Source organism: Haematobia irritans, chromosome 4 (genome assembly GCF_050003625.1).
Source record: "Haematobia irritans isolate KBUSLIRL chromosome 4, ASM5000362v1, whole genome shotgun sequence".
NCBI classification, from domain to species: Eukaryota; Metazoa; Arthropoda; class Insecta; order Diptera; family Muscidae; genus Haematobia; species Haematobia irritans.
Window position 1 is genome coordinate 190,946,781 of NC_134400.1, and position 18,595 is coordinate 190,965,375.

The 18,595-nt window shown below is 30.9% G+C and overlaps 1 pseudogene; it reads left to right on the forward strand.

Moving 5' to 3' along the window:
- Positions 1–2,469: 2,469 nt before the first annotated feature.
- LOC142235908 (uncharacterized) lies at positions 2,470–10,797 on the forward strand (annotated as a pseudogene).
- Positions 10,798–18,595: the final 7,798 nt, after the last annotated feature.

Genomic DNA, 18,595 nt, shown 5'->3' on the forward strand with positions numbered 1-18,595 from the left:
CAGTCATCTAGCATCCTTCCTTCGTTGTACTGTTGATGAAAAGAAATTGGTTCTATTCAGCCAGGCAACTGGCCTTCTCTAGGAGTCTGAGGAAAATTTGTTGTTGCTTCCCGTTTTCCTGCAGCATTTCTTTGTCGCATCCAAATGAATTACCGATTGTTCCAGGGGGTTGTTGGCCACATTGTTAGTGATGTTCACTATGTGCCAGAGAATCCAGCATTTTTTGTTGCCTTCATAAAATACCATTTAATGGGATGATGTATTTTTGCCTCCTCTATTAGGAGCGCAAATGAACTGTTAGTATGATTCTTGGGTCGCCACCAAACAGTAATGGTCCCTACGTGTCCTAGGCGTATTTTGGTTTTGATGAGCTCTTCTCCTTTCAGACATTTCATTTTGAGGCTAATGCCACAAAGAGAAAAGGAAAACAAACAAAAAATCATTGGAGTACTACGTAGACTAAAGGGTGCCATGACCAATTCTATTTTACCCACTTGACTTGAATTTTCAAAATATCAAACCACAAATACGGATATTTTTTTAAAGATTTATTTCTTTAAAGAACTTCTTGGTTAGTATGACCGGTCTCTACTGATTTGTGCACCGATAAAAAAAAATCCAAAATTTCCTTGAATTAAAATTCAAATTGATTTTCGCGTTTTCAATATAGTCGAATACTTATCAATTAATAATTAAGTATTTCAATAAATTTTCTAATAAACGGGAAACAATTTTTTTGTCTGTGTACCAAATTTTCCATTTAATTTTAATATAAAAAAGTCAATGAAGTTATTTTTCTTAAACCTTATTGACAATAGATTTTCTTGTCGTTCTTTCGGTTTCTGTTTGCTATGCCCTCCTTCCCATTCTCCCCTCATGAGAGACTCTTCCCCTTGCTAAAGTTATCCCTAAAAAATTGTGATTGAAATCTATGTAAATAAACCAAAGGCATTTTTCCCAATTTCTTGTTTGGAATACTCTTGGATTTTAAGTTTGCATTCCTTTTCATCATTTTTCGTTTTTTTTTGTTTTGCAAACTTATAAAATTCTAATATCCTGTTTTGTAATTTAAGGAATTGTTTACGCTATTGTCTGGTATGCCAAAAGAAATGTACGTAAAAGGAATTGAAACAAAAAACTATGGTTGGACTTTAAGATGGGTTGAAAATTTGATACACAGAGCACTTCAACGCATAAATAAATGAGTTTAAAATTTAAAATAAAATGTTGTCAAAATTTTATCTTATTATAGAAAATTTTGTCAAAATTTTATTTCAATAGCAAAATTTGTTAAAATTTTATTTCCATAGAAAATTTTGAGAAAATTTTATTTCTATAGAATATTTTGTCAAAATTTGATTTCTATAGAAAATTTTGTCAAAATTTTATTTCCATAGAAAATTTCGTCAAATTTTTTTTTCTGTAGAAAATTTTGTCAAAATTTTATTTCTATAGGAAATCTTGTAAAAATTTTATCTCTATAGAAAGTTTTATGCAAATTTTATTTCTATAGAAAATTTTGTCAACATTTTATTTCTGTAGTAAATTTTGTCAAAATTTTATTTCTATAGAAAATTTTGTGAAAATTTTATCTCTATAGAAAGTTTTATGCAAATTTTATTTCTATAGAAAATTTTGTCAAAATTTTATATCTATAAAAATTTTTGTTAAAATTTTAGTTCTACAGAAAATTTTTGTCAAAATTTAAATTTAAAATCCATTTGTTAAAATTTTATTTCTATAGAAAATTTTTTTAAGAAATTTATACCTAAATTTTATTTCTATAAACAAAGTTGTAAAAATTGTATTTCCATAGAAAATTTTGTAAAAACTTTATTTCTATAGAAAATTTTGTCAAAATTTAAATTTAAAATCCTTTCGTTAAAATTTTATTTCTATAGAAAATTTTGTCAAAATTTTATTTCTATGGACTTTTATGTAAAAAGTTTATTTCTATAGAAAATGTTGTCAAAATTTTATTTCTGTAGAAATTTTTTTCAAAATTTTATAGAAATAAAATTTTGCAAAAATTTTATTTCTATAGAAAATTTTGTCAAAATTTTATATCTATAGAAACTTTTGTCAAAATTTTATTTCTATAGAAAATTTTAACAAAATCTTATTTCTATAGAAAATTTTGTGAAAATTTTATCTGTATAGAAAATTTTATAATGGGTGGTTAAATTGTAAGGGCCGATGTTGAATTTGCACCACACCCAAACGCCAAGTTTTTTTTTCCGAATTTTATTTGACATTTCTCTATTTCAGACTTATTCAATTTGAACCATGGAGAGATACTCAATCCAACAACGTGTTAAATGGTTCCAAGAAATGGCAACAGTGGATGATCAATTTTCGAAGAAAATTATCTTCAGTGATGAGGCACATTTTCACCTCAGTGGATTCGTCAATAAACAGAATTGCCGCATTTGGGCGAATGAGAATCCAAGAGTGGTTGTCGAAAAACCAATGCACCCACAAAGAGTGACTGTTTGGTGCGGTTTATCGGCTGACGGCATCATCGGGCCGTATTTTTTCCAAAATGAGGCCGGTCAGGCAGTTACTGTGAATGGTGTTCGCTATCGTGAGATGATAACGAACTTTTTATGACCCGAATTGGAAGATATGGATGTGGACGATATGTGGTTTCAACAGGACGGTGTGACATGCCACATAGCTAACGAAACAATGGCTCTTTTGCGCAACAAATTCAGTGGCCGTGTTTTCTCACGTAATGGCTATGTCAATTGGCCGTCAAGATCATGTGATTTGACACCGTTGGACTTTTTTCTTTGGGGTTATTTGAAAGAAAAGGTGTACGTCGATAAGCCAGCAACAATTCAAGAGCTAAAGGATGAGATAATTCGGCACATTAACGGCATAGAACCTCCATTATGCCTCAGTGTCATCGAAAATTTGGACCATCGGATGAAGGTGTGCCACTGAGGTCGCGGGGCCCATTTGGCCGATATTTTGTTCCATACATAATTGAGTAATACCACTATATCATAATAAAATAAAATTACAATAATTTCCTAAATAGTTTGTGTTTTATTCAAAATCAACATCGGCCCTTGAAATTTTAACCACCCTTTATCTATAAAAAATTTTGTTAAAATTTTAGTTCCATAGAAAATTTTGTCAAAATTTAATTTCCTTAGAAAATGTTGGCAAAATTTTATTTCCATAGAAAATTTTGTTACAATTTTATTTTCATGGAAAATTTTGTCAAAATTTTATTTCTATTGAAAATTTTGTTAAGAAATTTATACCTAACGAAAATTTGTTCAAAATTTTATTTCTGTAGAAAATTTTGTAAAAATTTTATTTCTACAGAAAATTTTGTCAACATTTTATTTTTATAGAAAATTTTGTCAAAATTTTATTTCTATAGAAAATTTTGTCAAAATTTCATCTCTATAGAAAAATTTGTGAAAATTTTATCTCTATAGAAAATTTTGTGAAAATTTTAATTCTATAGAAAATTTTGTGAAAATTTTAATTCTATAGAAAAATTTGTCAAAATTTTATTTCTATAGAAAATTTTGACAAAAGTGTATTTCTATAGAAAATTTTGACAAAAATGTATTTCTATAGAAAATTTTGTCAAAATTTTTATTTCTATAGAAAATTTTGTCAAAATTTGATTTGCATATTGTAAAAATGTTATTTCTATAGAAAAATTTCGTCGAAATTTTATATGTAGATAAGATTTAATCGAAATTTTATTTGTATAAAAAATTTTGTCAACATTATATTCCTATAGAAAATTTCGTTAATTTTTTTTTATAGAAAATTTTTCTAAGTTGGAGAGGAAATCTACCAAAACAGAAAGAATTCTACCAATCTACCCAATAATAACAAATCAACCATTTTTGGTAAAATTCTATCAACTATGGCAACCGTGGAAATGTATCATAATTTTAATAATCCTAGATATAAAGCCACATAGGTCGCTAAAACATTTGTTTATTTTAGAGAAGCCGCATCTTTGGCTCGAAATCTATTCCAAAATCCTTAAGGGAAGGTCAACAACTGTTCATTGAAATCTTTGCATTCTTTCAGGCGCCAGTCTTTACAGTATTATATTGTGATTATGGAGTAATAAAATTGTAAATTTCAAGTAATAAGGAAATATCGTTTTATTATAACAATTTTATGAATAGCAGGGCTTCAAAAGAAAGCCCCATCCCACTTCCAACCCTAGAAACTATTCATCGAAATATTTGCATACTTTCAGGCGGACAGCTAAAAAGCCGGACAATGTTATTAGCGAAGAGTTAAATTGTAACAATATATAATTTAAGTAATTTTTTAATAGTATATCTTAGGGAGGGCGTTCCTCTTTTCTCCTTCTCTAGAAAATATTAAACAATGAAGTAGCTCTATCTAAAACCAGTATCTATATACCCTGATTTATATGGGGGACTTTATATTGACTTATCAAACATTCAGACAATAGGAAGCCACAAGTCTGAGAAAAACATAAAATTGGCTTTTGTGACATTTGGCTAAATGCTTTTTCTTTTTTTTTTGTAGATTTATTGTCATATTTTATTTATTTAGTTTCTTATTTTGGGTAGATTTTTATTTTTTTTTGCAAAATATTTAGAAGCTATACTCAAAAAAGTTTAATTGGGTCCAAAGATGTTTTCCTTCCCTTATAATTTTTTTCTGTTTAAATAAATCTAGGCTCCATAAAATTATAGATTGGTAGAGTTCTATAGATTAGTAAAATTCTACCAGTCGAATTCTTTGTGTAGGTAGATTTTGCAAATAAAATAAAATTTTGACAAAATTTCCTACACATATAATATTTTGACAATAATTTCTATAAAAAAAAAATATTTTCACAAAATTTTCTATAAAAATAAAATTTTGTATAAAAATAAAATTTTGACAAAACTTACAAAAGAAACAAAATTTTGACAAAATTTTCTATAGAACTAAAATGTTGGCCAAATTTTCTATAGAAATAAAACTATGAAACAAAAATTTTGACAAAATGTTCTATAGAAATAAAATGTTGACAAAATTGTCTATAGAAATAAAATTTTGACAAAATGTTCTATAGAAATAAAATTTTGACAAAATGTTCTATAGAAATAAAATGTTGACAAAATTTCCTACAGAAATAAAAATTCGACAAAATTTTCTATGAAATAACATTTTAACAAAATTTTCTATAGAAATAAAATTTTGCCAAAATTTTCTATAGAAATAAAATTTTGACAAAATTTCTATAGAAATAAAATTTTGACAAAATGTCTATAGAAATAAAATTTTGACAAAATTTCCTTAGAAAATAAATAAAATTTTGAAAAATTTCTATAGAAATAAAGTTTGAACAAAATTTTAAATATAAATAAAATTTTTGACAAAATTTTCTATAGAAATAAAATTTTGCCAAAAATTTCTATGAAAATAATATTTTTACAAAATTTCCTACAGAAATAAAATTTTGACAAAATTTTCTATAGAAATAACATTTTGACAAAATTTTCTATAGAAATGAAATGTTGACAAAATTTTCTATAGAAATAAAATTTTGACAAAATTTTTTATAGAAATAAAATTGTGACAAATTTTACTATAGAAATAAAATTTCGACAAAATGTTCTATAGAAATAAAATTTTGACAAAATTTTCTATAGAAGTAAAATCTAGACAACACTTTCAACAGAAATAAAATTTTGAAAAATTTCTATAGAAATAAAATTTTGACAAAATTTTCCAAATAAAAATCAAATTTTCTTGAAATAAAATTTTGACAAAGTTTTCTATAAAAAAAATTGTGACAAAATGTTCTATAGAACAAAAATTTTGACAAAGTTTTCTATGAAACAAAAATTTTGACAAAATTTTCTATAGAAGTAAGATCTTGATAAAATTTTCAACTGAAAAAAAATTTTGAAAAATTTCTATAGAAATCAAATTTTGACAAAATTGTTTACAGAAATAAAATGTTGACAAAATTTTCTATAGAAATAAAATGTTGACAAAATTTTCTATAGAAATAAAATGTTGACAAAATTTTCTATAGAAATAAAATTTTGACAAAAATTTCTATAGAAATAAAATTTTGACAAAATTTTCTATAGAAATAAAATTGTGACAAAATTTTATACAGAAAAAAAATATTGACAAAATTTTCAACAGAAATAACATTTTGAAAAAAATTTCTATAAAAAAAAAATTAACAAAATTTTTAACAGAAATAAAATTTTGACAAAATTTTGTATAGAAATATAATTTTTGTGTTTTGTTTTTTATTGTTGGTTTGTACTTCAATCATAATTGTTGTTTTGATCACAGCTTTAAAACCATTGTGTTGACTAAACTACAATAGTAGCTTAACCAACAGTCAACACAATAGTAGCTTGTAGTTTACTCAACACAATGGTTTTAAAGCTGAGATCAAAGCAACAAATATGAAATAACATTTTGACAAAATTTTCTATAGAAATAAAATTTTGCCAAAAATTTCTATGAAAATAATATTTTTACAAAATTTCCTACAGAAATAAAATTTTGACAGAATTTTCTATAGAAATAACATTTTGACAAAATTTTCTATAGAAATAAAATTTTTGACATAATTTTCTATAGAAATAAAATGTGGACAAAATTTTCTATAGAAATAAAATTTTGACAAAATTTTCTATGGAAATAAAATGTTGACAAAATTTTCTATAGAAATAAAATTTTTACAAAATTTTATATAGAAATAAAATTTTGACAAAATTTTCTATAGAAATAAAGTTTTGACAAAATTTTCTATAGAAATAAAATTTTGACAAAATTTTTTATAGAAATAACATTTTGACAGAATTTTCTATAGAAATAAAATTTTGACAAACATTTTCGATAGAAATAAAATTTTGACAAAACTTTCTATAGAAATAAAATTTTGACAAAATTTACTATAAAAATAAAATTTTTACAAAATTTTTTATAGAAATAAAATTTTGACAAAATTTACTATAGAAATAAAATTTTGACAAAATTTACTATAGAAATACAATTTTGACATAATTTTCTATAGAAACAAAATTTTGACAAAATTTTCTATAGAAATAAAATTTTGACATAATTTTCTATAGAAACAAAATTTTGACAAAATTTTCTATATAAAATAAGATGTTTTTTTGGTAGATAATTTTTGGCTCGAGTGGCAACCATGCTATGAATGCGAGAATCGTATAGGTAAAAATTCTCCTATCCCAAAAGGTGCTGAGTCCCTGTTGATGAGTTCGTTATTGAGAATCGATATCAGCTTTTTCATCGACAGTCTGTATTGTGTTGTATTGGGTTCCCAAAATTTAATTTCTATAGAAAATTTTGTTAAAAATTTATTTCTATAGAAAATTTTGTCACAATTTTAGTTCTATAGAAAATTGTGTCAAAATTTTATTTCTATAGAAAATTTTGTTAAAAATGTATTTCTGTAGAAAATTTTATTCCTATAGAAAATTTTGTCAAAATTTTATTCATATAGAAAATTTTGTCAAAATTTTATTTAGGGTTCTAACTGAACACCATATTATAACTCTGTATTGGGTAGCTGGGCCCAGCAGAATTTATGGTTGTTTAATTTGCCAAAATTTATAATTTCACCAAGATTTGCTACGAAAATTGATAGAAGACCCTGAGATGCACTTAAAATAAAATATTTTTGGACACTTCCTATTCGTTGGCTTGGAAGGTCATTCTGGTATCTTCTATTTTGTATTGCGCAGTAAAACAGAATATCTTAAATTTTTTGGATTAAAATGGTTAAAAACGTCTATCGGTTTTTGTTGGGTTTTGAATTAATTGAAAAAAAAAAAACTTAATCAAATGTCTCAAAATGCTAATATTTAAAATGTTTTTTTTTGCTTGGCTTGGTCGAATTTAAATCCATTTTATTTTGTTTGTTGTAGCAAAACAACAAAACGAAAAAAAAACTATTTTGCTGATGAATACGTCTACGGTATTATGGCTAGACTTTTTGCTAAAACAAAATGAAAATATGGACTAAGCTTTCAGGATTTTCATGGGCTCATTTTCCCCCAAAGGCCTTAAAATAAGATGCATGTGTATATTCAGGGATAGAGTGTATATAGTAGTGTATGGTTTTGTTATACACTTACACTTTTTTTAGTAGTAATAAGTTCATTTTTTATTTCAGTTTTTTTATCCATTGTTTATTAGTAGTTGTTCTCACGTTGTTTTCTAAATCACTAAAATAGTTTTTTAATTCATTTTTTTGCTAATTAAAAAAATGTATCTTTACTCATTCTTTGTTCTTCTCTTTTATAATTTATTCTTGCTAGTTTTTATTCTAATTTTTATTTTGTTATTTTTGGTCAAATTTTTATATATTTAAAGTTACTTTTGTTGTTTTTTTTTTATAAACATTTTACAATAAATATAAATAAATAAATAAAAAAGGAAAATGTTCTTGGGAGCATACAGAAAAAAAACTTATGACAAAAATATTTCTAAGTAAAAAATCTACGCTAAAAAAAATCTTTGAAACAGGTCGAGTTTTTTTTTTTTTTTAATGTATATATACTCGCCTATGGTTGAAATATTGGGGTCCGTTTTTGTGGATTGCTCTATCTACTATGTAATTTCTTTTCTGACTTTTTTCCAGCAAATATTTGTGCTTGTGTGCTTCTAACCGTAGTCTAGAGATCTAGACATTTTTCAGCAGTTAAATTTCAAAAATTCTTACCATACAATGAAAGTTTCATTGTGACTAGGCTTTTAACAGCTTACAATGATGGCCTAGCAAGTATCTCAGTTTCAGTGGTAACTAAACTTCCTATTTCATTCCATTGTTAAAGGTTCTTTGCAAAAGAAAATAATCTCTTTGTAGGGATTTTCCATTTCCATTGCTCTTCATTTGATGTTACTTTAGCAACTTAACCTAAATTTTTGGTAGACCAATTGTATGACAATATGGCAAAAAGAAAAGAAGATTTTCTTATGTGTTTTTTGTTTTTGTGTTGGTTTAGAGTTTCTGGGAGGATTTCGAAAAAGAGGACATTTCATGCAAACTTTATTCATAATCACATTATTTAAACTTGAAACTTTGGATACACTTAAACTAAGCTCTCTAAGTGATCATCGAAAATTTTATAGAAAAAATTTTTCAAGAGGATAAGTTAAGGTCGAGTACCACTACACTGAAGATAATAATGCACAGCTAAATGGTGAGTTTGTAACAGCTAAATAAAAAAAAACGAATTTTGTCAAAATTTTATTTCTGTAGAAAATTTTGTCAAAAATTTATTTCTATAGAAAATTATGTAACAATTTTATTTTTAATAGTTAATTTTGTCAAAATTTTATTTCTATAGAAAATTATGTAACAATTTTATTTTTAATAGTTAATTTTGTCAAAATTTTATTTCTATAGAAAATTTTGTCAAAAATTTATTTGTAAAAAAAATTTTGTCAAAATCGTATTTCTAAAGAAAATTTTGTCAAAATTGTATTTCTATAGAAAATTATGTCAAAATTTTATTTCTATAAAATGTTGTCAAAATTTTATTTTTATAGTTAATTTTGTCAAAATTTTATTTCTATAGTAAATTTTGTCAAAATTTTATTTCTATAGAAAATTTTGTCAAAATTTTATTTCTATAGAAAATTTTGTCAAAATTTTATTTCTATAGAAGATTTTGTCAAAATTTTATTTCCATAGAAAATTTTGTCAAAATTTTATTTCTATAGAAAATTTTGTCAAAGTTTTATTTCTATAGAAAATTTTATCAAAATTTTATTTCTATAGAAAATTTTGTCAACATTTTATTTCTATAGAAATTATGTCAAAATTTTATTTCTATAGAAAAATTTGTCAAAATTTTATTTCTATAGAAAAATTTGTCAAAATTTTATTTCTATAGAAAATTTTGTCCACATTTTATTTCTATAGAAAATTATGTCAAAAATTTTATTTCTATAGAAAATTTTGTCAAAATTTTATTTCTATAGAAAATTTTGTCAAAAATTTATTTCTATAGAAAATTTTGTCAAAATTTTATTTTATTTCTATGGAAAGTTTTGTCAAAATATTATTTCTATAGAAAATTTTGTCAAGATTTTATTTCTATAGAAAATTTTGTCAAAATTTTATTTCTATAGTAAATTTTGTCAAAATTTTATTTCTATAGAAAATTTTGTCCACATTTTATTTCTATAGAAAATGTTGTCAAAATTTTATTTCTATTGAAAATTTCTATAGTAAATTTGGTCAAAATTGTATTTCTATAGAAAGTTATGTCAAAATTTTATTTCTATAGAAAATTTTGTCAAAATATTATTTCTATAGAAAATTTTGTCAACATTTTATTTCTATAGAAAATTTTGTCAAAATTTTATTTCTATAGAAAATTTTTGCAAAAATTTATTTCTATAGAAAATTTTTGCAAAATATTATTTCTATAGAAAATTTTTCTAAATTTTATTTCTATAGAAAATTATGTCAAAATTATGTTTCTATACAAAAAAAAATGTAGGTTTTTTTTCAATCTCACTCCTGAGGTCAATAACCCGTTTTTATTTATCTATTAAATTAATCAAAAATTTCTTCCATGCGCCTTTACCTACCTCACGCATTCGTAGAACTTTTCTCACTGCTCTCGCATTCATTTATCACTATTGTTTGCATAGATTAGCTTATGGAATTCTCCATACGAGTGGCATTTCTCATGTATACCCTCTTCAAATTACATTCATACACAGTCCATACACACACACGCTCTCTCACCCACCATCCACCACACAAACAACACACATAGAGAATAATTTATCTGTTGATAGCGGATATGAAAAATGCTAATATTGTTGCAAATATGTTGTGGGGTAGTTGGAGTGAGGGATTGTGAGAGGCTTTATTACTACTGCGTCTGAATGCTGGTTTTTTGTTTCCTAGGTTTTCTATGGGGAAATCTTCACTAGGCAGCCATGACGAAATACAAAAACGAAAAATGGAACTCTAACACATCGCCGTAATAAGCTATGGGGGGAAACGAAGATAGAGTATACACAGAGAAATTATTCAAAGGAATCGTATGTCTATCATATAGAGAATTATACGCCAGTAATAAATGAGTGAAGGTTTTTATTTACCAAACGAGATACATACATACATCCAAAGGCAAAGCAGAAAAAGGGATATAGAGTAAACGCGTCATATTCGGCTAATTCGAAGGGCCTGCGGAGCATCGAAGGGCTTTTAAATATTCATATTAGAAGCATCTATTGACATTGCACTCGAAAATTGAATGTATTAAGGTGGTATCGGTAGCATTGCGATTCGTTAGTTATCCAGTAGTAGTTTCTGGTCGATTTTAGAATAACTGGCGGCTACTCATACAAACTATTTTATTAGCTAATCTACATGGGATCTAAAGAATAGTAGATCCGAACTTTAGATGTAAAGATCAAAGCAACTTCAAATTCGAACGATTCAAATGTAGAACTATAAATCCGAAAATTTCAGTGGTGCAACTGTTCATCCACTGATCTCAGAGATGGTACTGTAGGTTAGGTATAGTGGCAGCTCGATATTTCCGACTCACTGATACCACAGTGGTGTGAACTTCTCTGGTACTGAAGAAAACTCCGTGATGAAATTATATACCCGAAGGTCACAGTGTTAGAACAAATAGAAAGAAAAATCTTAATGGTAGAACTTTAGATGCCAAGATCTCAGTGATGAAAATTTAAATGTGAAAATCGCAGTGATGGAGCTTTTAATCTAAAAATCTCAAAGATGGAATTGTATATCCGGAATACGCAGTAATGATATTATACGCCCGAAAATCAATGTTATGAAGCTTCACGTTGGAAGAAGTCAATGATCAAACTATTGATCCGACGATTCCAATGGTGTAGCGATGGTAGATGGGAAAATATCAAAAGCGGAACTGTAGATCCGATTATTTTAATGGTGGAACGGTAAACCCAGAAACTACATTACATGGAATTGTACGCCCGAAAAATCTCAGTGGTCGAATTCTACATGCGAAGGAAGAACTCTGTGGTGAAATTATGGATCCGAAGATCTAAATGGGGATACTGTAGGTCTACAGGTCTAAGTGTTGGAACTGGTGGAACACCAAAAGATTTGAGTGGAATTTGGTGGAACTGTTGATGCGGTTGAAATGTAGTTCAAAAGTTCTCTGTTGTAGAACTTGAAATGCGAAACTATCAGTGGTAGAACTATACAGTTCAGTCGTGGAACTCTAGATACGTAGAAATGTGATGTGATCAGTGATGTAGCCTTAGAAACGGATATCTCAGTTGTGGAACTATTGATCCGAAGTTCTCATTGATGAAGCTATAGATCCGAAGATCTCAGTTGTGAAACTGTAGGCCCGAAGGTCTCATTGGTTGAAGTAAAGATTCGTCGATATCATTGGTGGAACTGCTGAGTGGAAGATCTGTGATGAAACTTCAGATCAGAATATCTTAGTGGGATTTTTGATCTGAAGATCTTAGTCGTGGAAGAGTAAGTCCAAAGGACTCTGTAGTGGAATTATAAATGCAAAATTCTCAATGGTAGAACAGCAGATCTGAAGAATATAGTCGTGGAACTCTAGATCCACCGAAATGTGATGTGATCAGTGAATTTGTCTTAGAATCGCATATATCAGTTGTGGAACTATTGATCTGAAGGTCTCATTGATGAAACTGTAGATCCGAAGATCTCATTGATGAAATTGTAGACCCGCAGGTCTCAGTGTTGGAACTAAAAGGTCTCAGTGGCGGAACTACAAATTCGAATTCAGAGGTGGAACTGCTGAGTCGAAGATCGCTGGCGAAACTGTACATCGGAATATTTTGGTGATGGAAATGTTGATGCGAAGATCTCAGTGGTGGTAGGTCTAAATGTCTCTGTTGTGGTACTGTAAATTAAAAAAATCTCTGTGGTAGAACTGCAACTCTGCATGAATGCATGCGCGACGAATGTGGTCAGCGATGTAGCCTTAGAATCAGATCGGATCAGATCCCAGCTGTGGAACTAAAAATTCGAAGGTCCAAGAGGTGGAACTACAAATTCGAATTCAGATGCGGGACTATTGAGATGTAGATCTTTGGTGAAACTGTAGATCAGAATATATTAGTGGTGGAAATGTTGATTTGAAGATCTCAGTGGTGGAAATATAGGTCCAGAGGTCTCTGTTGTGGAAATGTAAATGCGAAACTATCAGTGGTATCACTGTAGGCCGGTAGAATTCAGTCGTGGAACTGTAGATCCGCAGAGATTTGATCACTGATGTTGTCTTAGAATCGCATATCTCAGTTGTGGAACTATTAATCCGAAGATCTCGTTCATGAAACTGTAGATCGGAATATTTTAGCGGTGCAACTGTTGGTCCGCAGGTAGCAGTGATGGAACTAAAAATTCGAAGATCTCATTGGTGCGACTATAGATACGAAGATTTCAGAGGTGGAAGTGCTAAGTCAAAGATCTGTAATGACACTGCAGATCGGAATATGTTGGTGAAAATGTTCATTCGAAATATCAGTGGTGGAAATATAAGTTCAAAGGTCTCTGTTGGAAATAGGTTCAGAGGTCTCAGTGGTGGAAATATTGGTTCAAAGGTCTCTGCTGTAGAACTGTAAATGCGAAATTATCAGTGATAGAACTTAAGATCTCTAGATTTCAGACGTGGAACTGTAGTTCCGCAGAAATGTAATGTGATCAGTGATGTAGCCTTAGAATCGAATATCTCAGTTATGGAACTATTGATCCGAAAATCTCAGTGATTAAACTGTAGGCGTAAAGGAACTAACGATTCGAAGATCTCATTGGTGAAACTATAGATCCGAAAATTTCCGGGGTGCAAACGCTGATTGATGAAAATGTAGATCGAAATGTCTTAGTGGTAGGAATGTTGATCCGAATATCTCAGTGATGGAGCTGTAGTTTCGTATGACTCAATTATGGAACTATTGGTCGGAAGAAGTGGGGAGACTGTAGGTGTAAGTGGAGGAACTGTACATCGGATGATTTAAGTGGTGGAATTGTTGATCCGAAAATCTCAATGGTGGAATTGTAGGTCCAAAGGTCTCTGTTGTGGAGCTGTAAATGCGAAACTATCAGTGATAGAACTGTAAATTTGAAGAGTTCAGTCGTGGATACGCAGAAATGTGATGTCATCAGTGATGCAGCCTTAGACTTGGATATCTCAGTTGTGGAACGTTTGATTCGAGGATTTTACATGAGACTTTAGGTCCGAATACCACAAGGGTAGAATTGTAGACTCGCAGGTCTCAGTGGTTTAACGAAAAATTCGAAGATCACATTGGTGGAACTATAGATTCGAAAATTTTAAAGGTGGAACTGCTGAGTCAAAGATCTGTGATGAAACTGCTGATCAAAAAATTTTGGTGGAAAATTTTAATCCGAAGATTTCAGTGGTGGAAATATAGGTCCAAAGATCTCTGTTGTGGAATTCTAAATGCGAAACTATCAGTGGTAGTACTGTAGAACTCTAGATTTCATTCGTAGATCTGTTGATCCAAAGAAATGTGATGTGATCAGTGATGTAGCCTTAGAATCAGATATCCCAATTGTGGAAATATTGATCCGAAGATTTCAGTGGTGAAACTGTAGACCCGCAGGTCTCAGTGGTTTAACGAAAAATTCGAAGATCTCATTGATGGAACTATAGATCCGATGATTTTAAAGGTGGAACTGTTGATTTGAAGATCTGTGATGAAACTGTATCTTAGTAGTGGAAATATTGATTCGAAGATCTCAGTGATGGAAATGTAGGTCCAAAGGCTTCTGTTGTGGAATTGTAAATGCAAAATTCTCAGTGGTAGAACTGTAGGCCCGCAGTCATGGAACTGTATATCAGCAGAAATGTGATGTTATCAGTGATATATCCTTAGAATCGGATATCTCAGTTGTAGAACTATTTATGCAAAGATCTCATTTATGAGACTGTAGATCCGAAGTTCTCATTGGTGGAAGTATAAATTCAAAGACTTCAAAGATGGAACTGCTGAGTCTAAGATCTATGGTGAAACTGGCTCTAAGATCTCATTGATGAGACTGTGGATCCGAAGATCTCATTGGTGGAACTGTAGGCCCGCGGGACTCAGTGGTGGAATGTAAATGCGAAACTCTCACTGGTAGAACTGCAGATTTGAAGAATGCAGTCACAGAATCGAATATCTCAGTTGTGGAATCGTTGATCCGAAGATCTCATTGATGAGACTTTAAATCCGAATATGTCAGTTGTGGAAGTATTGATCCAAAGATCTGGGGGAACTAAAAATTAAAAGATCTCATTGGTGGAAATATAAATTCAAAGACTTCAAAGGGTGAACTGCTGAGTCTAAGATCTGTGGTGAAACTGGCTCTAAGATCTCATTGATGAGACTGTGGATCCGAAGATCTCATTGGTGGAACTGTAGGCCCGCAGGTCTCAGTGGTGGAACTGTAAATGCGAAACTCTCAGTGGTAGAACTGCAGATTTGAAGAATGCAGCCACAGAATCGAATATCTCAGTTGTGGTTCCACTGAGTAAGTGGAGGAACTGTTCATCGGATGATTTAAGTGGTGGAATCGTTGATCCGAAGATCTCAATGGTGGAATTGTAGGTCCAAAGGTCTCTGTTGTGGAGCTGTAAATGCGAAACTATCAGTGGTAGAACTGTAAATTTGAAGAGTTCAGTCGTGGATACTCAGAAATGTGATGTTATCAGTGATGCAGCCTTAGACTTGGATATCTCAGTTGTGGAACGTTTGATCCGAAGATTTCATGAATGAGACTTTAGGTCCGAACATCACAAGGGTGGAACTGTAGACTCGCAGGTCTCAGTGGTTTAACGAAAAATTCGAAGATCTTATTGGTGAAACTATAGATTCGAAGAATTTAAAGGTGGAACTGCTGAGTCAAAGATCTGTGATGAAACTGCTGATCAGAAAATTTTGGTGGAAAATTTTAATCGGCAGATTTCAGTGGTGGAAATATAGGTCCAAAGATCTCTGTTCTGGAATTCTAAATGCGGAACTATCAGTGGTAGTACTGTAGAACTCTAGATTTCATTCGTAGATCTGTTGATCCAAAGAAATGTGATGTGATCAGTGATGTAGCCTTAGAAACAGATATCCCAATTGTGGAAATATTGATCCGAAGATTTCAGTGGTGAAACTGTAGACCCGCAGGTCTCAGTGGTTTAACGTAAAATTCGAAGATCTCATTGATGGAACTATAGATCCGATGATTTTAAAGGTGGAACTGTTGATTTGAAGATCTGTGATGAAACTGTATCTTAGTAGTGGAAATATTGATTCGAAGATCTCAGTGATGGAAATGTAGGTCCAAAGGCTTCTGTTGTGGAATTGTAAATGCAAAATTCTCAGTGGTAGAACTGTAGGCCCGCAGTCATGGAACTGTATATCAGCAGAAATGTGATGTTATCAGTGATATATCCTTAGAATCGGATATATCAGTTGTAGAACTATTTATGCAAAGATCTCATTGATGAGACTGTAGATCCGAAGTTCTCATTGGTGGAAGTATAAATTCAAAGACTTCAAAGGTGGAACTGCTGAGTCTAAGATCTGTGGTGAAACTGGCTCTAAGATCTCATTGATGAGACTGTGGATCCGAAGATTTCATTGGTGGAATTGTAGGCCCGCAGGTCTCAGTGGTGGAACTGTAAATGCGAAACTCTCAGTGGTAGAACTGCAGATTTGAAGAATGTAGTCACAGAATCGAATATCTCAGTCGTGGAATCGTTGATCCGAAGATCTCATTGATGAGACTTTAAGTCCGAATATGTCAGTTGTGGAACTATTGATCCAAAGATCTGGCGGAACTAAAAATTAGAAGATCTCATTGGTGGAAATACAAATTCAAAGACTTCAAAGGTGGAACTGCTGAGTCTAAGATCTGTGGTGAAACTGGCTCTAAGATCTCATTGATGAGACTGTGGATCCGAAGATTTCATTGGTGGAACTGTAGGCCCGCAGGTCTCAGTGGTGGAACTGTAAATGCGAAACTCTCAGTGGTAGAACTGCAGATTTGAAGAATGCAGTCACAGAATCGAATATCTCAGTTGTGGAATCGTTGATCCGAAGATCTCATTGATGAGACTTTAAGTCCAAATATGTCAGTTGTGGAACTATTGATCCAAAGATCTGGCGGAACTAAAAATTGGAAGATCTCATTGGTGGAAATACAAATTCAAAGACTTCAAAGGTGGAACTGCTGAGTCTAAGATCTGTGGTGAAACTGGGCTAAGATCTCATTGATAAGACTGTGGATCCGAAGATCTCATTGGTGGAACTGTAGGCCCGCAGGTCTCAGTGGTGGAACTGTAAATGCGAAACTCTCAGTGGTAGAACTGCAGATTTGAAGAATGTAGTCACAGAATCGAATATCTCAGTCGTGGAATCGTTGATCCGAAGATCTCATTGATGAGACTTTAAGTCCGAATATGTCAGTTGTGGAACTATTGATCCAAAGATCTGGCGGAACTAAAAATTAGAAGATCTCATTGGTGGAAATATAAATTCAAAGACTTCAAAGGTGGAACTGCTGAGTCTAAGATCTGTGGTGAAACTGGGTCTCTCATTGATGAGACTGTGGATCCGAAGATCTCATTGGTGGAACTGTAGGCCCGCAGGTCTCAGTGGTGGAACTGTAAATGCGAAACTCTCAGTGGTAGAACTGCAGATTTGAAGAATGTAGTCACAGAATCGAATATCTCAGTCGTGGAATCGTTGATCCGAAGATCTCATTGATGAGACTTTAAGTCCGATTATGTCAGTCGTGGAACTATTGATCCAAAGATCTGGATCAATATGTACCAAATTTCAGCCGGATTGGATGAAATTTGCTTCTCTTAGTGGGTCTGCAAGCAAAATTTGGGGTCCGTTTATATGGGGGCTATACGTAAAAGTGGACCAATATGGCCCATTTGCAATACCATCCGACCTACATCAATAACAACTACTTGTGCCAAGTTTCAAGTCGGAAGTTAGCGTGATTTAAACAGACGGACGGACGGACGGACATGCTCAGAATTTCACTACGACCCAGTATATATATACTTTATGGGGTCTTTGAGCAATATTTCGATGTGTTACAAACGGAATGACAAAGTTAATATACCCCCCATCCCCCTATGGTGGAGGGTATAAAAATATTCATAGCAGAATGGTATAGTAGTTTCATTTTATTATTTTCAGTTGTTACATAAAGGGTGATACGGTCAAAATTTGGTAAAGGAAAAATGCGTGTAAATCGGTGAAATCGTTTATTTAAAAAATCAAATTAAATTTCTTTTTCAAGTTCAATTAGTATAAAATTCAGGAAAAATATTCAGTTATGCTTTCGCTTTTCCAAATCCGAATTGCCGGGCCTCACGCTTGACACCTGCCATCAGATTTTGTACAGCCACCTTGTCCACCTTCTTCGCCGCAGAAAGCCAGTTTGCCTTGAACTTCTGCTCGTCCTTAGCAGTTTTTTTGGTCTTCTTTAGGTTCCGCTTGACAATAGCCCAGTATTTCTCAATTGGGCGGAGCTCTGGCGTGTTGGGAGGGTTCTTGTCCTTGGGAACCACCTGCACGTTGT